At 41.4% G+C, this 14,139-nt stretch overlaps 1 long non-coding RNA gene across 18 annotated transcripts in view; it reads right to left on the minus strand.

Moving 5' to 3' along the window:
* Positions 1–14,139, minus strand: part of LOC119567900 — a 111,373-nt gene that overhangs the window by 53,950 nt on the left and 43,284 nt on the right. The window contains exon 1 of one of the 18 annotated variants that reach the window (XR_006285571.1): positions 13,181–13,199. The exons of 10 other annotated variants lie outside the window; for them this stretch is intronic. This is a non-coding gene — a long non-coding RNA (uncharacterized LOC119567900). Of the gene's footprint in view, positions 1–1,201; positions 1,222–3,145; positions 3,164–3,518; positions 3,538–5,531; positions 5,551–11,008; positions 11,028–11,750; positions 11,770–12,449; positions 12,469–13,180; positions 13,200–14,139 lie in introns of those variants that run through there. 7 more of the 18 variants (XR_006285580.1, XR_006285554.1, XR_006285567.1 and 4 more) reach the window with 7 other exon arrangements.

Raw genomic sequence — 14,139 nt, forward strand, 5'->3', positions numbered from 1 at the left:
GACATCTAGCAATAAATCCCACACAGAGACGTCATTATAGGTGTCCCAAGTGGGCAACTTGTGATCTATCTATCTATCTATCTATCTATCTATCTATCTATCTATCTATCTATCTACCTATCTATCTCCATACACACACACCTAGCTGCACAATAAGGACAGCAATGGCATTTTTAATCCTCTAAAACTTCGTAAAACCAGTCAGTTGATACAAAAGTTGCCTTAAAAAAAGAGGCTTATTTTTCCCCTGGGGTTCTGGATATGTTTTAAGTACACTAAATTAACCAATCACAGCTGTTGAAATAAATGACCATGCTGAATTCCCTGTTTCATGTCATTACTGCCGACTGGCTGTAATAAGAGGTATATTTGGACTAAATTCTTCCCAGGTGTAACTCCTTTCAGATCAGTCAGTTTAATAAAGGGGTGATTTTAGACCAATAAAGCATACCTCTCCACCTCCTATTAGAAATAGAAACATAGGAATAACCAGAGTGGATAAGAGCACCTTGCCCAGGCTCCAACAATAACTAGAACCTGCTATCTCAGAGGAAGGTACAACAGCCCCTACTTAGGGAGTGATATGGTAGTCTGCCGTTTCTCCCTTATTCCACATCATTTAGTGGCGGGTGCATACAGGGAAGCAGGCAGACTTATAGCTCTGTTGCATTCCACCCTCTCTGGTATGACTCTGCATATGGTGTCGTTGGGTGAGATTTTCAAAAGTTCCAATGTGAGTTAGGCATCTAATTCCTGGGGATTTGCAGTGGGGCAAATGGTGTAGATTCTTTTGAAAATCTCACCCATAATCCATATACGAGAAAGTTTTTAAAGGCACCTAAGGGATTTAGGAGCATTTGTTCCATTGCAAATCAATGACATTTATGCTTCTAAATACCAGAGGCACTTTGAACACCCCCTGCCCCAATAATCAATGGCATTATATGACAGGGTTGCCTACAATAGTAGAGGAGGGGACTCAGTGTCCCAGGAGCCTTCTTCCAGTCCTATATTCTTAAACAGCCAATCATTATTTTAAAAAATCCTGCCAAGCTCAAAGGTATCATGGGGCAGTGAGTTCCAGAGGCTTAACAAGTGTAAGTATTTTTAGCTCTTTTAAATTTGCTGCCTCTCGTGTTTTATTGACCACCCTCTTGTTCTTGCCTTATTAGACATGTTGAATAATATTCCTGTTACTTACTGGGATTCACTACCAGCTTTGTTCCAGCTCCAAAGGTGAACTTGTTGTTGTTGCTCACAGTAATAAAAACCTTAACAAAAACCTCGCGTTCCACCTCTGTAAAGCTGACACAAACGAGTGAACCAACAAAGGGACACATTCAACAGTGAATCTTCTTTTAAAAGGAATACTTTCACAGTGTGACCATCTAATGAAGGGACTAGATCCTCAGCTAGGGTAAACTACGATAGTTTCATTCAATTCAATCAGCTGTGCCAATTTCCAAACAACTGGAGATCTGGCCTAAAATTTTAATTTTGCTACTATCTCTACAGACAAACGATCTAACCTGTTGACTGACAGAAAGAAAGAAAGAAAGAAAGAAAGAAAGAAAGAAAGAAAGAAAGAAAGAAAGAAAGAAAGAAAGAAAGAAAGAAAGAAAGAAAGAAAGAAAGTTATTTTAGCAAAAGGAATTCCTATAATAATATAGTTTGATCACAAGCATAACAAAAGAGATTAGATTAGATAAAATAATAAATTTGCCATCCAGTAGTTACCAACCAAATCACAGATCATGAATAAACTTGACCCAATGAACAGTCCTTACAAGTATCAAGTAAAGGTAGATCCAATAGATATAATTCACAGTAATATTAGTGGGACTCAATGAATTTGCTATTTTTGCAGGATTGACAGGTTGGAATGCAGTAGAAATTCCTATACCAAATAGGAGATGTAGGAGCCAAACTTTTCTATTGGTGCAAATCCATTGACTTAATGGCGTTACATCAGCGGAGGATTTAGCCCAAGCCATGTAACCACTATCTGATGAGACTGTCTGTGAGCCAGTCTGTCCTCTCGAAGAGGAAACATGCAGGTTTGTATCTCCAGAATTCCTGCCTGACTCATAGTTATTGTTAGCAAGCATATTTACACCCTGATTCTGCGACCCTTGTGCCCAATGAGCCAGACCCTTGGCTGGTGTGAAGCTGCAGAGCTCCTTTGACCTCAGTGGGTCTACTCCAGGAGCAAGGGGCTACTCAGCATGATTCAGGAGGACAGCAAAATCTGGGCCTTCTATTTTTCCAGTGATACCTCTGCCCTTGTCCATGCCGACCTGGGTTCACCATTAATTTTGTGCCTTTGCCGAAGGTGAGTTTCCAGTTCAGTCCAGAAGCCGCACAGTGACAAAGCCAAGAACAAACCCCTAGGGCAGGGATTTCAAAGGACACCTACTGAAGTAGACCAATAGATTTTTAAGGCCAGAATGGACCATGAGAACATCCAGTCTGACCTCTATGGGATTTCAGTGGGAATTGGGCACCTAATTCCCTTAGGCTCTTTTGAACATCTCAGCTCCTTTTTACTGTCGTCTTCTCCTCCTGAATCTAGTCCCACAAACGAAAGCAACAGATCAATACAAAGTGAGGCAAATGAAGAGAACTGCCAAGTAATTCTTCATAGAAAAAATCTTTTGCTGCCCTCACCCTTGTCACTTACTTGGCCGGACAATCAGTTTAGTGCCAGATCCAAAAATCAACTTCTCTCCTCCTCCTCTATATGGCACAGTGATTTAGAGCCAAGCAAAAACTCCCCTTGCTTACTCTAGCCATAGGGATTACAAGCTCAGGGGCAAAGTAGGATCCTGATGATTTTGGATAAGATCCTGAGCTCATGTAAACTGGCACTTGACCCATTGATTTCAGTGGTATTCCATCCATTCACACCACCTGGGGTCCCAACCCCATTGACTCCAACGGGGCTATGATTGGTTTATATCAACTGAGGATCAATCCCCATTGACCATGGAGCTATGGCTGATTTCCATCAGCTGGGGATCTGGCCCCTGACTCCAATGGAGCTATGCTCAGTTTCCACCAGCTCCAAAGATTCCTGCTGATCACACCAATGCAGGATCCCACATGGCTGGAATCTCTCTGGACCATAATGGCTGAAAGTACCTACCAGGTTCAATCAGCAGTTTAGTTCCCTTTCCAAAGATAAGTTTGTCTGCATATTCTGAAGAAGCATTGTGACAATCCCCCTTACAAAAAGGGTCTTTACTGAGTCACTGCTTGTTTACTAGCCCCTCCAGAAACTTGCAATGCACCTCACTCCAACTCCTTGAGGATTTGATAATTATCTAGCCACAAAACTGTTGTGTACCATGGAATCATACAAATTAAAATTGGAAAAGACCTCCTCGGGCATCTATCTGTCTGTCTGTCTGTCTATCTGTCTAACCAACCAATTTGTGAGACTGCCTCTAGTAACTCTGAGTTTGAATATTAATCAGATATATTACATTGTACATACTATGCACTACAAAACCACTTACTTGGTTTAACAGAGAGTTTGGTTCCTTTTCCAAAGATGAGCTTAACGTTGCTTCCCCCATAGTTCCCACAGCAATACACAGCCTTACAAGAACCGCATATGGGAGAGAGGGAACCTATTTCTCCAGATAGGAGGGCTTCCTGCCTTTCCATCTTTGCTCATATACCATAAGATATTAAGGGCCCAGGGATCATGAATTGCTTTCTTTCCCTAATAAAATTGAATTTAGGCCCACACAACACTTACTGCCATATCCCCCAATCGATTATAAATTCAGTGTTATGAACATTACTCTTACTCAAGATTTGACACAATGAAGTCCTAAATGAGTAGATATGGAATGATCTCTGTTTATTTGTCCATTGTATCTATCTATCTGTCTGCCTGTCTGTCTGTCTAAAAACAGATTTATTTATCTAGCTCTCTATCCCCACTCATAATCCATCTATACATCTAGGCAATGATGCAAAGACCATCATGACAGTATCTGAGCAGCTCTGGAAGTTCCTAGCTCATGTCGTGTGGGTTGCATTTATAGAAACTCTATTAGCACCTCACCACTTACTCGGTTTTACAGAGAGTGTCATTCCCTTTCCAAAAGTTAGCTTAGCGCTGAATCCTCCAGAATCCCCACAGCAGCTCATAGCTTTACAAGAAACACAAAGCAAGAAAAAAGAGCCTTTTCCTGTCCAGTGGAAGGCTCCCTACACTTCCATCCTTCGTCACATAATACAGGAGGGTGAAGGATCTAGCACCAGAAGTTGAAAGGTGTTTAGGTAGCTGAAGACAGAGATAGGCACCTACTGGGAGTTTCAAAAGAGCATAGTTGCCTAATTCAAAGGTACCTGGGTATCTAGATGATTTTGGAAAGATGCCCTATCAGCACCTTCTGGTGCCTAAATATCTTTGAAAATCTGATACTATCTTACAAAGCACTTTTTTTGCAAGTTGAGTTTAGGTCCATACACTGGCTGAACAACATATTCAAATAGTTACTAATTCAATATTTTGACCAGAACTGAATTTACAAACATAGGTAGGGAGGTAGGTAGATTTAGGTTTTCTATGTTCCTCCAAAAATCTCAGCTCATTATCAGTGTCTCAGGATGCCCCTTCTAGTCCTCTATTCCTAAATATCCAATCATTTCTTTAAAAATCCTGTCAAGCTCAATGGTATCATGTGGCAGTGAGTTCCACAGGCTAATTACGTGTAAGTATTTTTAGCTCTTTTAAATTTGCTGCCTGTCGTGTTTTATTGAACGGCCTCTTGTTCTTGCCTTTTTGGACATATTGAATAACATTCCTGATACTTACTGTAATTCACTGCTAGCTTTGTTCCATTTCCAAAAGTGAACTTGAAGTCGTTACTGCTCACAGTAACAAAACCTGGCTTGCCACCTCTGTAAAGCGCCTTACAGAGCTGACACAAATGAGTGAACCAACAAAGAGACTTAGCAGAGTTGGGCAGTCAGATACTACCATCACAGGCATAGTGAAAGAAAGAAAGATTTTCTAGGGGGAAGGACAGCGAGACAGACACAGAGAGAGAAGAAATCAGAATATAGAGAAAGAAATATGGAAAGACAGAAGAGAAAGAAAAAAGATTCCCTGAAAGGAAGGATGGATATCTGGATAGATTGCAAGACCAGAAAGGCACAACTGTGATAATTTAGTCTGACCTGCTGTATAACAGAGGCCAGAGAACTTCCCCAAAAATAATTCCTAGAGCAGAAGTTGAATGGCCTGTGTTAATCAGGAGGTCAGACTAGATGATCACAATGGTCCCTTCTGGTCTTGGAATCTACCAGTCTATCTATCTATCCTTCCCTTCAGGGAATCTTTTGTTCACTCTGTATTTCTTTCCCTCTCTTCTGGAGGGAAGACTGGATGGATAAATAGATGGATGGATAGATGCATGGACAGATGGATATGTGACCCTAGAAACAGGACTGAGCTTTGAAGATCAAAACGTATTTTAAGGCGAAGAAATTACATACGAAGGAAGGCAACTTACTTGGTCTGACAGACAACTTCGTGCCAGAGCCAAAGCTGAGCTTGAAGCCCCCAGAATCAGTATTCACACAGCATTTCCTACCATCACAAAAACGCTGCAAAGTTCTTGGACCCTTTCCCCAGACATGGGCAAGAGACATGATAGCAAATCCCAAAGCTCTACTAGAATCCCTTTGTCTAGGAATTGCAAGGACAGGATTGAGGGGCACTGGCAGAGCTGGGAGGGAGGGGAATCCCAGTTCTGGGACAGCAGAAAGCTTTGGGTTGGGATTGAGGGGCATCATCAGAACTGGGAGGGGAGCAAAGGGTTGTGGGTCAGAAATGAGGGGCATCAGAAAAGCATTGGGGGTTGGGGGGGAACTCAGCTCTGTCCAGCACTGAGTTATTCTCCAGCTCCCAAAATGTATTAACAATAAACATGCTCAGAAACTCACAAATTCAACTAAAACCAATCACTGAGACATGAGCCCGGGCACTTACTGGGTGCAACAAGGAGCCTTGTCCCACTCCCAAAGGTGAGTTTATCACCAACATTCACACAGTGTTTCCCACTGCAACAAAAACTCTAACAGCATTGACTAGGAACTAGCCTCCCTGGGCAAGGACTGGGGAGGAAGATGCTGCCCCCCCAACTTAGGCAACATTTCCAATTATATTAGACATGGATACCAATTGGCTATCAGTATAGGATGGGATTTCCATAGGGCCCTAAAGAAAGTAAGTACCTCAAACACTTTGTGCCCTTGAAAATCCTACCCATCAAAATGAATGATAGATATTATCTATCTATCTATCTATCTATCTATCTATCTATCTATCTATCTATCCCCATGCACCCCCATCTAGCTATCTAAACACTAATGCAGCAATAAAATCAGCAGCCAATTTCAAGAGGGCCTTGAAGACCAAAAAGACCCTTGTGCCACAGAAGAAGAACCCATGAAGACAGAGCACTTACTTGGTGTAACAGACAGTTTGGTCCCTGAGCCAAAAGTGAGCCCGTATCCCCCTGCGCCAGCAGTCACACAATGTTTCCCTCCATAACTAAAACCCCCGCAAATCACTTGGCAAAGTTGAGCACCTCGAGGTCAGCAATATGATTCTAAATACCAGGAATTTAATGAGGAGACATTTGTTCTTAGGATTGAGGGATGTTGGCAGAGCTTTGTGTATTTGTGGGGAAGCCTAGGGCTGGAATAGCAGGATGCTATGAGTCGGGATTGAGGGGCATTGGTAAATCACAGGGGACAGCCTAGGGCTGGGATAGCAGGAGGCTGTAGGTCAGGATAAAGGGGCATTGGAAGAGTTGGATGTGGTGTGAAGATCCAAGGGCAGGGACAGCATTGGGGGTTGTGAATCAGGACAGATGGGCATTAGCTATTGTGTTGGGAGGTACAATACCAGGACCATTCTGGGTCTGCGTTGAGGAACGTTCTGAGAGCTTTTCATAATGTCCAGCTTCAGCAGGGTGGAATCCAAATTGAACTTTCTCGCTCTCCTTTTCCTGGACACACATTTCAGCCTCACAGTTAAAAGGAAAACACCTTTAAAAGCCCAAGCTGCAGCCCGGTTTTCCACTGGGAAAATTTGGGTTTCTGCCAAATAGGAATGAAAATCAGCTACACTTACAGGGCTTCACAAGAAGTCTCGTCCCACTTCCCAATGTGAGTGTGCTGCCGTAGTTCACACAGTGTTTCACCCCCCTACAAAAATGTAAGCCGTTCTCCAGCCCTTGTCAGGAAAATGACCCATTCCTTGTGGAAATATGAAACGAAATGTGGATATTGTTCCACACAATGGACCAGATTCTCAGCTTCTGTAAATCGGTGTAATTCCATTGAAGTCAATGATGTTATACCAATATACACCAGCTGAATGTATTTTGTTATCTGTCTGTCTATATCTCCCTGATTTTATTTAAAAATTATAGGTTAGAGCTGGGGTTCTAAGACTCAGGACTCCTGGGACCTACCCCAGCTCTGGGAAAGGAGTCAAGTCCAGTGAGGTGGAAGGGGATGGGTTAGGACCCTGGACTCCTGGGTTCTGTTCCCAGCTCTGGGATGTAAGGAGAGATCTAGTGATAAGTGTGGAAGGGCTGGGAATTAGTATTCCTAATTTCTGTCCTCAATTTTGGGGTGAATTATGGGGTCCAGAGGTTAGAGAAGCATGGACTAGGAGTCCAGACTCTTGGGTTCTAGCCCCAGCTCAATAAGAAGAGTGGTGTCTTGAAGGTTAGAGCAAGGGACCGGGAATCAGGATGTTTGGGTTGATTTCCCTACTCTGGGAAGCTAGCAGGGTCTAGTGGGTTGGGTTGGCCTGGGAGTCAGGATGGCTGGGTTCTATCCCAGCTTGGACAGGGGAGTGGAATCTGGTGGTTACTCATATAGTCTGAAATGTTTCTGCTCTCAGTTAAACATAATCAGGTGCAATGGGGGAGATTCTTTGAATGATATTAAAGGCAGGTGCCCAATGGCCATGGATTTAGATGGGAACTGTATTGTCATTTGTGCCTTGTCCCTCTCTGTGCATAAGATAAACCCAATAAAATAAACCCCCAGTTCAACCAACTCTTTGGAAATCTAATTCACCTTCTTAAAAAATGGGTCTCAATTAAAAGTTAAAAACACTTACTTGGCCTCACAATCAGTCTTGTTCCTTTCCCAAAAGTCACTTTATTGTTCCCAGTACTCACACAGCAATTTGCACCACGACGAAAACACCAGCTGCCACTCGAAGGGGTACGAGCACTCTGTGAATCTATTTACGCCTAGAGTTTCCTCAACAGGAGTCCATTTTAAATCAGAAGTAAAGTTATTGTAAATTGGCTTAGCTTCTATGACTTGGAGGGAATTCTGTTGGTTTACGCCAGCTGAGAATCCGGCCCATTGTTTTATCTGAGATACATTTTGTTCTTAGATAAAATACAATATGGGCCAATCCCTCAACTGTTGTAAATCAATGTAACTCCCTTGAAGTCAATGGCATTGTGGGCCATAATTTTGAAGATATTAGGTGCCAAAAATGCAGATCTGCACCTAATGGGCTTCTCAAAACAAATTTCACACCAAAATATCCTGAAATGTCGCTTATTTTTACCCTCCAAACACTGAGTGAAAGGAAAAGCACTTACTAGGTTTTATCAGTAGCTGAGTTCCACCTCCAAAGATGGGTTTGTTCGCATCATTAGTCACACAGCATGTCCCACCATAACAAAAACTTCCAGGACATTTCTCACCTGTATCACGGTGTTATTTACTCCCATAACCATGTATATCTTAGATTTGTGTATTGTTTATAGAGCTGGTCCAAAAATGTAAATAATTTTCTGTGGGAAATTTTGAAAAAATTCATTTCCCCAAATTTCCTGCTCTTTTTTCTAGTTTTGTGTGGCACAAACTAAAACTAAATACTTTTGATTTTCAAATACCAATTTCCATTAAAAAAGAATCCATTTTTGATCACCACATTTTATTTACCCAAAGTGAAAATGTTTAGCAAAAAAGGTAGTTTCCATGTTTTTAATCCAAAAAAATTGGAGTATTTTGATCAAAATGAACATTTCAAAATTTTAATTTGTGTGCAAAAGACAGATTTCACTGGAGGTCAGGAGGATAGTGCTGCATCAACATTGTACCTTAGAAAGGAGGGGCAGGATTTGTTGTTGTTATTGCAGCAGTACTTAAGAGCCCTATTCAGGAACCAGGACCTATGGTGCGAGGTGCTGTACAAACACCCGACAGAAAGACAATCCTGTCCCATGGCGCTTACAATCTAAGCATAAGACGAGGGGGATACAGACACTCCAACAGCGAAGCACAAGGAGGCAATGAGACCATATTCAAAACCACCTCTGGTATTTGGCTAAGCACTTTTATCCAAAATACTTGGGTGACTTTGGAAATATCATTTTAACTGTTAAACTATCCCCCAGAGAATCAGTTCTTCACTTCTTGCGCAGAGGATCAATGCAAGGCCAATAAGCCACGTTAGTGCCACGTTAGCCCTCCAACTAAGCATTGAATGAGTCAGAACTCTTGTGCTGGCCCCCTCTGCACAAAGGTGAATTTTGCTATCACGGATTTGCCATCCTTGGAGGAGGAATGATACCACAAATGACAAAAGACTAGAGCTGGCTGAAAAATTAAAAAAAATCATCCTGAATTGGGATGAAAAGCCATTTCAAACAAATTTTGTGAAATGAAATTCCAAAAAATAATTTGTTTTGGATCATTCAGAAGGTTTGGTTTTGACCCCACTTTCAATTTTTTTTTATATGAAACAAAGTAAACTTCAAAACAAAAAATGATTTGATAATGAAAAATCAAAAAGGGACACTCTGATGGTTTTGAATTTTTTTCTATTTTTTTTTTTTTTTTTCAGAAATGAACTTCAGCAAAACCAACACATTTTCATGGGTGGATGGGGGGAGGTTTTCTCTAAATCGCATTTTCTGATGGAAAACCTGTTTTGTAGAAAATTTTCCAACCAGCCCTGCTTCAGAGGCCATACAGCAGGAGACATTAAGGATGGGAACTTACTTGGAATGACAACCAGTCTAGTTCCTCTTCCAAACACTAGCTTGTCGTACCCACTTGTAGTCCCACAGTGTTCTCTGCCCTGACAAAAATCTATCCACTGCAGAGGCCGGGGGGCATGTTGTGCGATAGAGGTAAAGGAGAAAAGCATGCTGGGATTTTCAAAGAGGCCATTGGAATTCAGTGGGACGCAGGTGCCCAAACCCCTTAGTCATCTCTGAAAATCACAGCATGCATATTTTGGCCCAGACCCTCAGCAGCTGTAAATTGTCACGGCTCCATTGACTTCAATGGAGCTACACCAGTTTATTTATAGACTTTAAAACAATTAAAGGCATCCAAGTCTCATAGGTTGCTTGGAAAACCCAGTTTTAATCTCCCTCTGCTTCAGTTCCCCCCATCTGTAAAATGGGCAGAACAATGCTTCCTTCTTCCCTTTGTCTGTTTACCTGGTTAGCTCTTTGCAAGCAGAGATTGTTCTAATGTGTTAGTACAGCACCCAGCACAAGGGCACTAGGCTTGCCAACCCTCCAGGATTGTCCTGGAGTCTCCAGGAATTAAAGATTAATTTTAAATTAAAGCTTATGTCATGCGATGAGACCTCCAGGAATATGTTCAACCAAAACTGGCAGCCCTACATGGCACCCTGATCTGAACTGAGCCTCTACTAAGAGGGGCTCAGATACTATAGCCATGAGGAGCTCTAGGTAGATAAGCAGGAAAATAATAGACTCCCCGTTGTTTGACGCAGCTAACCTGAGAAGTGGACAGATCTGTGGGGGATGTGCTACAATCAGGAAGAAACCTGCAGTGCTCCCAGGAGAGGGAACCTAACAGATCTTCCATTCTCTACCTCCCATTGTGCCAACACCATGAGTAACCACTAATTGGCTGTGGTATTTTTATACAAACTCTTTAGAGCAACAAAAACAAAGCCACTTACTTGGCATAACAAGGAGTCTGGTGCCCGCTCCAAAGGTGAGCTGTGCAAAGCCACTTCCAGAATTCACACAGCAACACACTGCCTTACAATAACCGTGGAGAGACCATTTCCCTTCTATCAGATCACACGTCAAATTGGGATGGTGGCTAATGCAGAGGTCTAGATTGCTCGACCAGGTGCCCAGTCTAGGGTAACTTGATGCAACGACATGGAAGTTAACAGAACTGAGGCTCTGGCTCTCAGAGTTTGGTAGGACAATTACATTTGTCTAAACTGGATATGTAAATGAGAGGTGCCACCAGGGTCCTCTAACTATGGGTCAGAAAAAGGCTAAACTCTACCCCTGGAAGCATTGTGATTTTTTTTTTCCGGCTCAGATATGACAGTGATCAATGCCACTCTAAGAAGATTAGACAGATACTCCGTCTCTTGTTAAATCCTTTCTGCCCCTTGTGTGTTTCTCTTAACTTCTCACTCCTTCTGCTCTTATATTTTATTTATCAGTTTAATAATTTAACAATTTAACAATTTTCCAAAGGGAATTGATAGGGAGTTACGTGCCTAATTCTCATTGGCTTTCATAGATTCTGAGGTCAGAAAAGACCACTGTGATCATCTAGAATATGAATCAGAGAACTTCCCTAAAAATATTCCTGTTGGAACTAAAGTATATCTGTGAGAACTGGATGTCCAACTCCCTGAGATGTTTTTAAAAATCCCACATAACATTCCAAATACTTACTTGGCTTTACAATTAGTTGTGTCCCAGATCCAAAGATGAGCTTGAAGTTATTGTTACCCACAGTGATAAAACCCATGGCAAAAAGACTCACCTCTAGTCTTCTCAAAAATCACTGATGCTGATATTTTCAAAGCTACCCAAGGGATTCCATGGCCTGTTTTCGATTAATACAAATTAGGCTTTCAAATCCATTAGATATTTATGAACATATCTTGGATGTTATCACCTACCAGGTTCCACAGTCAACTTTGTCCCGCTCCCAAAGATCAATTTCCAGCCTGTTCCCGAAGACACACAATGACACATCCAATAACAAAAACTAAGTGCATTCACTGTGCAGCAGCATCTCTTTGAATATATGTCTCTTGGGATGTACACATGAATTTTACCTTCAGAGAAGGTTCCAAAAGAAAAAAGTATAGTCCAGTATCTCATCACATAACAGAGCAACCTGTGACCGATTGACCTACCTACCTACCTACCTACCTACCTACCTACCTACATAGAGGTCCTCATTATTATAGTATCTGAGCCCTTCTTATAATGTAACTTATTTCAACTATATTGTATTCTACAAACTCTAGGGAATCAAACCTACTTTCTTCTGGGTGACAGATACTTATTTAATATAATAACTATAATAGTTTGTACTGCCCACAATCACGCGTTCAATTAAAATGCTAAAGCAAAACCACCTACTCGGTATTACAGAGAGTTTTGTTCCCTTCCCAAAGATGAGCTTTGTGTTGCTTCCTCCATAATTCCCACAGCAACACACAGCCTTACAATAACCATGCACAGGGGACCAAGCTCTCCCCATCTTTGTTCACAAAAGGCATGATCCACAGGCCACTGAGACCTTTGGCAAGAGTCCCATTGGCTTTAATTGCTTAATTTTCCCCCATAAGAGAGAAGGAGGGAAATTACCATGTAACATTATTCATCATTTTATTTCCATAGTGAAATTGAGGATTGGTCCATAAACTCATTGGTGCTACATACCCAACCTGACAGATCATCTTGAAAACTGCAGGACAGGAGTTATGTTAAAGTAATGAATTGGTATCTGTCTATCTGCCTGTCTATCTACATAGAGAGATTTAGATAGCTCATTGGTGCTACATACCCAACCTGACAGATCATCTTGAAAACTGCAGGACAGGAGTTATGTTAAAGTAATGAATTGGTATCTGTCTATCTGCCTGTCTATCTACATAGAGAGATTTAGATAGCCATTTGTATAGCACTCTACCCCCCATCTAGCTAGCTAGTTAGCTAGCTAGCAAACAGTCTAGATCGACTGATTTAGCTCTCTATCCCCACGAATATCTATCTATCTATCTATCTATCTATCTATCTATCTATCTATCTCTAGTAATTGTGATTTTGAATATCAATCAGATATATTATACTGTACAAAAACCACTTACTTGGTTTAACAGAGAGTTTGGTTCCCTTTCCAAAGATGAACTTAGTGCTGCTTCCCCCATAGTTCCCACAGCAATACACAGCCTTACAAGAACCGTATATGAGAGAGAGGGAACCTATTTCTCCAAAGAAGAAGGCTTCCTACCTTTCCATCTTTGCTGCTATAGCACAGAAGATTAAGGGCCCAGGGATCATGAACTGCTTTCTTTCCTTATAAAACTGAGTTTAGGCCCATACAAGAATTACTGCCATATCCCCCAACCGATTATAAATTCAGTGTTATGAACATTACTTTTTCTCTAGATTAGCCACAATGAAGTGAAGTCCTAAGTGAGTAGATATAGATACAGAACAATCTCTGATTTTTTGTCTATCTATCTATCTATCTATCTATCTATCTATCTATCTCCATACACCCCCTCTATCTATCTATCTATCTATCTATCTATCTATCTATCTATCTATCTATCTATCTAAAAACAGATTTATTTATCCAGCTCTTATCCCCATTCATAATCCATCTACAGCTCTAGGAAATGATGTGATGATCATCACAACAGTATTTGAGCACCTCTGGAAATTCCTAGTTCATGTCGTGTACGTTGCATTTATAGAAGCTCTGTTAACACCTCACAACTTACTCGGTTTTACAGAGAGTTTAGTTCCCTTTCCAAAAATTAGTTTAGTGCCGAATCCTCCAGAATCCCCACAGCAGCTCATAGCTTTACAAGAACCACACAGCAAGAAAAAAGAGCCTTCTTCTGTCCAGTGGAAGGCTCCCTACACTTCCATCCTTCGTCACATAATACGGGAGGGTGAAGGATCTAGCACCAGAAGTTTAAAGGAGTTTAGGTAGCTGAAGACAGAGATAGGCACCTAGTAAGATTTTCAAAACAGCCTAGTTGCCTAATTCAAAGGTAGTTGGGCATCTAGGTGTTTTTGGAAAGTTGCCCTATCAGCA

This window comes from Chelonia mydas, chromosome 13 (genome assembly GCF_015237465.2).
Source record: "Chelonia mydas isolate rCheMyd1 chromosome 13, rCheMyd1.pri.v2, whole genome shotgun sequence".
NCBI classification, from domain to species: Eukaryota; Metazoa; Chordata; order Testudines; family Cheloniidae; genus Chelonia; species Chelonia mydas.